Genomic DNA, 7,514 nt, shown 5'->3' with positions numbered 1-7,514 from the left:
TATGGTAAGGTTCATTCATAATTCTTGAATTTTGACAAAAGGTGATATCTGGAAGATTAATAAGTGTTTAATTTAAGAAAATATTTAGGGCCGGGCATGGTGGCTCATGCCTGTAATCCCAACGCTTTGGGAGGCCAAGGTGGGTGGATCATGAGGTCAGGAGTTTGAGACCAGCCTGGTCAACATAGTGAAACCCCATCTCTACTAATAAAACAAAAATTAGTCAGGCATGGTGGCGTGCTCCTGTAGTCCCAGCTACTCAGGAGGTAGAGGCAGGAGAATCACTTGAACCCGGGAGGTAGGGGTTGCAGTGGGCTGAGATCATACCACTGCACTCCAACCTGGGTGACAGAGCGAGACTCCATTTCAAAACAAAGAAAAAAAAAAGAAAGAAACATTTAGTAGGCTTGTTCTGTTTTCCTACACAAAGAGTATAACAGTAATATATTCCACAAGAGTAAGGCAAAATAAGTAAAGTTATATTCTAAGTAAACTAAATTAGAAGGCTTTTCATGAACTGGGCAACTTTTAGAGCTAAGCTGGTATAGGGTTAGTTGGTTGTAATGTGCCCAGAATTAGAATACTGATCCAGACTTTTATATTACCCATCCTCTTGTTTTTTTCTGAGCAACAGTCAGAGATTACTGGTTGGTTCACAGGAGTAAGCAGGGTTAGCCTAAATTGCAGAAACAGAAACAACTAATGAGACTAGAATTTAATAACAAGTGTCCCATAGTTCTTGAAACATAATATTTCTCTCTCCAGTTATCCATTTTTACTAAAGACAAATCATGGTGAGACTGATTTACTTTATTATACTTGGCCTGATTATTTGTATAAAGTGCAGCAAGAATAATTATTTTTCACATAGGTTTTTAAATTGGCTTTGATAGAACTCTGTTTTATAAGGAATCTCAGATAAGACTTTTTAAAAGCTGAGTCCAGCCATGGGTTTGTACCCTCTAATACCTATGAGTTGGGTAAGTTTCTTTCCTCTTGCAGTCCCAAGATAACTTACTTCTACTTCTACTAGACTTGATAGAAAGTGACATTTACTTACCACAAGTCAGAAACCCTGTACAGGGACTGTGTAGGCAAGGTATGAGGCCAGTTCCCCAAAGGGCTTTTACTGGCTCTACACGTTAATTTTAATTCCTTAAAGGAAAACACACCGTTCCAATAAAAGCCTTGGTAAAATAACCAGTTTCTCCAATTGTGCCCTTTTACAAAAGAAAACAGATTCTGATTGTACTTATGCAAATAACTATATTGCCATAAGTTAGAATACTCACAACTAGTTTCCAAATTCTGGAGAAATCAGGTAGAGAGAAACAAATACACTCCAAATTTTGTTCACAGTAGTATATTTTACTCAATTGCTAAAAGCTATAAATAGAAAAGCTCAAAAGAAAAGTTTCCTTGACTCTGAAAAACAAAACAAAGGATCAGCAACATTTTAAGCAAAGTTAAAAGGATTACTTCAGTCTTCCATTGGTTCAGTTAATTTAGTTAAGACCTGTTCTATTTTATATTCACGAACAGTCCAGCTCTTCATGAGAGTTCTAAAAGGTGTTTTCTCTATTCTAATGTTACAATCTCCAAAGTTATTAGAAAAACCTGCATTTAAGAACACCTGTTAGAATTCTATAATTGATTATAAACCACCTTCTGAAGAGGATTAAAACAAGTTAACAATTGTCTGTGGCTTACAAAATGTTTTAGGGCAGCCACAGTCAAAGAAACAATTGACAAGGAAATTTGTTACCTCTGTGGCATACAGTGATTTTGTGTAACAATTATAATTGTTACTGATAATGTACACTAAGTCATATCAGAGTTATAGGCATTTCCCATAATTTTGGAATATATACCAATAACACAGTTACGAAAATACAGCCCAAAGAAAACCAAACACCATTTTATATTTGACAATACTTCCTTTATGACTTTTGTACCGAATAAACCAAATGTCACTGTTGCATTAGTGCATTATTTATGTCAAACCCAATTCTTAATAAAACCTTATAAATAAATCCATCCAATCTTAGTTTGACCATAAGGTAAGATTCTCATAAGCCTTTTATAACCCTTTACAAGTTTTTGTTAAAGAGCAGATCATAAGCACGGTTTTGCTCTAAGAAAAGCCTGTTGTGCTTTTATTCCAGTGTTTAATTTATAGAAAAACTGAATAATATCACTTTAATTCAGCCAATGTCCACACACAGACTCTCTTTTATAATTATTTTTTTACAAACCTTTTACAACTGTTTAAACCTTTAGCTTTATTCTGTCTTACTTAAAACAATTCTTTAACCCTTTAGGCACAAAAAAATCTACATTCTCATGCCTTTTTGTCATCTTTTACCAAAAATACATTTTACTTTCCTTGCACACCTTACAGGTAAAAGTGTTTCTTCAATAGTCTCAATTACATGTTTAAATGTTAACTTTTAGTGACTTTTACTTTTGGTGAAAGCCTTGGTTAGTAAGCAATTTGAATTGTATGCTAGGTGTGGAGCCTAGCCTAGGACACACCAGGCAGAAGTGCAGATAAGGGCTGACTCTCCAGCATAGCTAGGGGTGTGGCTAACTCCACATGTTCCCATGCCTTATCTAGCAGTAAAGCAGGCAAGTTGTACAGTAGGAGTCATAGTGGCATTATATGAAGCATTTAGGAGGCCTAACAACCTTTGAATTGTACAATGTTTCTTGCATAAATTCCCTTTCACAAATCTTTCACAATTTACACAGACTATCTAAGACATTCTTGGACTTTCTGATTTGCCCTAAATATTCTTCCTTTTAAACAACCAGTCATTTAACTTTAGGGCAAGAATTTATCACACGAGATCCTTTTTTATATAAAATCTCTTTTTTAAATAATCTTCTTTGTATAGGTAGGGGACATGGCTAATTTCACATGTCCCCAAGCCATATCTAGAATCTAATGGCTTTAAGGTAGGTAAATTGAACAATTTTTAAAAGTCAAAGAAGCTGTTTATGACCTTAAAGCATTTAGCAAACTTAATATCTGATCTGCATGATTTAGACTAAATGTTTTTATCAATCATTTTAAAGCTGTTTTTATTTCCCCAAAATTACTAAAGTTACATGAACTAAAAGGCATTACAGTTTTTATTTTGCTTTCAAAATATTTAAGTGTTTATTTATGTTTAAGCCAATTAATTAGAGTTCTTTTATATAAACATTACACACAACACATATATAGCTACACAGAAAGACAGAAGAAGATTACTACAGTAGTTGTAAAATTTTTCATTTGCCAAGTTTTAAGTTTCTTAATTGGATTATTGGCTTTAGGGTGGAGCCCTTGGAAGAACAGGGCCTGGCAACTGGTCTCTGGTGCCTCTTTTCCCAAGGAGTCCAGGCTGTTAGAGCTTGAATATCTGCTTTTAATTAAACTGATTTTAACCATAGCACTCAAAAGTCCTTTTAGAATTTCTTATGCCAAACAGCCAATATTTCTAGCTTTTGAACTTTACCAAAGGTAACCTCCCAGGTGGTTAGAGAAAGGAAAATTTAAGACAGTCCCTGGAGGAGAACAGAATAGACAAAGTCGTGCAGATATTAAACCAGAAACAACTTACTTCCTGGGTGGGGAAATGGACCTGGATCACCACTGTGAAAGTGCAAAAACCTTTGTTACTGAGCTACAGCACAGGGCGGCCTCCGTTTCCTTTCCCAGGAATTTAGAATGGTTAATTTTGAGCTTGCGAAGACTTTTAACTATTTAATATGATTTTTAAAGCTAACTATGACATGAACCCTAAAATTCCTGTTCCCTGAAGGCGGAGACCAAAAGAAAGTACCGCCACATAGTTAAAAGGTCAGGCTCCCAAGGACATAAAACAAGGTGGAGACTTTATCCAGTTTTTTTGTGTTTGTTTTAGGGAACTGCAGTCCAGTTTGCTACTGACCAGCCTGCTGGGTCTTGAAAAGCAGGCTTACAGGTGTTCTAGGTCCATGTTTTATCCTGAAGTACCCCTTGACACAGAAAAACAAATTTATACTACAAAATACATCAGCTTAAGACTAGCCTTAGAATTCTTTTTCACATTAATCGAAACCTTACAGAGGAGATAAACACTGTGTTTGTTTCATTTGTTTTTTTATCATTCATTTAACCATTTGCACAGAGAGAGAGAAGCCAGAAATCTAACTGGCCGGAAATGCTTACCCTTTTGCTGGCACGCCAGGCTTCTGGCTTCCCTTTCCCTGAGTGGCCCTAGTGATCTGGCTTGTGGCACCATTGCCCTAGGGACCAAGCCGCATCATAAAGGAAAATTATTTTTTTTATTTTGACCAGAGCAAAATACATGTGATAAAACATAGACATTAGCCACTCCGCTTAGCACCCAATATCAAACTGGCAAGGCTTAAATTTGCCCCCAAATGGGCCCTGTCATCTTTAATCCAACCTCTGACTTGGGAGTTTCAACATGTGGTCTCTGGGCAAGATGGTTGCCCTGAATAAAAGATAGGAAGGGAAAAGTAGAGCCGGGAGCGGTGGCTCACACCTGTAATCCTAAAACTTTGGGAGGCCGAGGCAGATGGATCACCTGAGGTCAGGAGTTTGAGACCAGCTTGGTTGACATGGCAAAAACCCATCCCTACTAAATATACAAAAATTAGCTAGGCGTGGTGTCGGGTGCCTGTAATCTCAGCTACTAGGGAGGCTGAGGCGGGAGAACCGCTTGAACCCAGGGGGTGGAGTTTGCAGTGAGCCGAAATCATACCACTTCACTCCAATCTGAGTGAAACAGTGAAACTCCGTCTCAAAAAAAAAAAAAAAAAAAAAGGAGGTAGAGAAGGAAGGTATTGCCTGTGGCAGGGTGGGGAAGGTGAAGGCTTAGGGAAGCCAGGGAAACCCACTTTTTCCCTCCGACAATGAAAAAGTCCAGGCGGCCGCTTGTTGGTATCAAAGGAGTCTTTTCCAGCAGTCCCATTAGCTCTCAAGTTTCCCCTTTTAGCAGGGGAAAAGCTCCCCATGTCCCATGATCCTGTACATGCCTAATCCTGTCACCCATAGCTGTCAGCAAAGAGTACAAGGCAGATTAATCCAAAGAGAATAGCAGTTAACATCCCATAGTGCCAAACCTGTTCTTAGGGACTTTACTGAGAGGGGCCTCTAACCAACCGCCTAAATCTTAGAAGGGATTCTAACCCTCCTAAGTTGGGCCTGTAACCCAAGGTCAGTCAAGCGTCCTTGCCTTTTATTAAGAGGGGCCTTTAACCTACTCAGTCTTTGGAGAGACTCTTAATTCCCCTAAGGGGGACCTCTAACCCAATTCCATTCTTTACCTGGGTACCCCACCACTTACCCCAAGTCATCCAATCATTGCTGCAGTCTATTTTCCTTGGGTTTGGGGGGGGTCTCCTCAGTATCGTCCCTTTTGTGGTTTGTGAGAAAGATGTTACTGGACCCCACCACTTACCCAAAGTTCACCTTTGGGTCGGGGGTTTCTGCAGTACAGTCACTTCCCTTGTTGCCAGAAAGATGTTACAGGACCCCACTACTTACGCAAAGGTAGCCGTTGGTCAGGGTTTCTGCACGATAGTCCCTTTGTGGTCACCAGAAATATGTTACAGGAAAGGGGTGCAGATCCAGACCCCAAGAGAGGGTTCTCGGATCTTGTGCAAGAAAGAATTCAGGGCGAGTTCAGAGTGCAAAGTGAAAGCAAGTTATTAAGAAAGTAAAGGAATAAAAGAATGGTTACTCCGTAGACGGTTGCCCATTTTTATGGTTATTTCTTGATGGTACACTAAACTGGGGTGGATCCCATTTTTAGACCATATAGGGTGACTTCCTGACGTTGCCATGGCATTTGTAAACTGTCACGGCACTGGTGGGAGTGTAGCAGGGAGAACGACCAGAGGTCACTCTTGTCATTTTGCTTTTGGTGGGTTTTGGCTGGCCTACTGCAACCTGTTTCCTCAGCAAGGTCTTTATGGACCTGTATTTTGTGCTGACCTATCTCATCCTGTGACTCAGGATGCGTTAACTGTCGGGGAATGCAGCCCGGTAGGTTTCAGCCTCATTTTACCCAGATCCTATTTAAGATGGAGTTGCTTTGGTTCACACACCTCTGACACAGGTAAGAATAGAAGGGAATACAAGAGAAGAAGTCAAGTTCAAACCATTAAGAAACTTCTGGATACCTAGCTTAATAAGGCAGTATTTCTCAGCGTGGTCCTTGGAGCATCTGTGTGTTAACAAATATGAGGTGTTTCTGAACATTACGGAAACCTGACCACAATGGCATCACCACATAGGGGTCCATCTTTCCAGTTTAACTGGATGTCTGGAAATAGGCGGACAGGAGTGGTGCGGCTGCTTGAGGATGTTTTTACGGACCCAGGGTTCCTGTAGCCTACTTCTCCTTTATCCTTGGCTTGTGATATTTATCCTCACGGTGGCAAAACAACACCTGTTAACACCAGGCCTCCCAACTGTTTTCCAGGAGCTTTCTCCTAATGAGGCTTTGCCTTTTCAGTTAGGAAGGGACCTGACCCTAGGCCAGAACTGTCACATGGCCACACTTATTTCAAAATTCACCTTGAGATGAACCGGCACCTCACCTTCTTACCCTTATGAAATCTTGGTCTTCTTAGGCTTAAAAGGGAAATGGATATCGGTTGAACAACAGCAGTGTTTGTTGTATTCTGTGTCACAGTCACCTGGGTTGTCAAAAGTGAATTCATGAGCTGGGTGTGGTGGTATGTGCCTGTAATTCCAGTTACTCAGGAGGCTGAGGCAGAAGAATCTCTTAAGTTCAGGAGTTGGAGACTAGCCTGGGCAACATAGTGAGACCCTGTGTCTAAAATATTGTTTTAAAGTTAAAGAAAATGGATTTATAGCCACCTACGGAATCAATCCCTGGGGGTAGGTCTCTGGGCTCTGCATTTTAGTGTGCTCCTCAGGTGGTTTACTGCAGATTGAAGCCTGAGTTCCACAAGTATAGGTGATACAGAAGTAGAAGAAAACATATGTCTGTTTGTTTAGGAGGCAGTACATCACCATATATTTGAGACAACTAAAGGATAATACTTCATCGCAAGCGTATGTTAGGATACTGAGGGGCTGCAAGTACCAGAAAACCCAACTCAGACTTAAATACTAAAGAAATTTTTAATTTTATGCAATGCAAGTTAAGAGGTAGGACATGTTTGTGGTTGGTAGACTCAGTGAAGGTCATCAAATATGAGTTTTTCTTTCTCTCCACTCTGCTGTTCACCTTTTCAGCCTCATTCTACGGCTGATTCACTACTCCTAGGTGGTAAGACAGCTACCAGCAGCAATTAGTGCTTCATGTTTTCTTGCGTATATCCAGTGGGAGACAAACAAGTGCTTACAATTGCTCTCCAGAGTGGGAAAGAATTCTAGAAACCTCCAACAATCCTCTTATTTGTGTCTCATCAGCAAGAAGCGAATTACATGGCCATTTCTGAATGACAAGAGGGTAGCAATGGCCTTTTAACCAGTTAAATGCTAT

Source organism: Macaca mulatta, chromosome 1 (assembly GCF_049350105.2).
Source record: "Macaca mulatta isolate MMU2019108-1 chromosome 1, T2T-MMU8v2.0, whole genome shotgun sequence".
Classification (NCBI taxonomy): Eukaryota; Metazoa; Chordata; class Mammalia; order Primates; family Cercopithecidae; genus Macaca; species Macaca mulatta.
The sequence above is the reverse complement of the archived record's forward strand: the minus strand, read 5'-3'. Positions refer to the sequence as shown.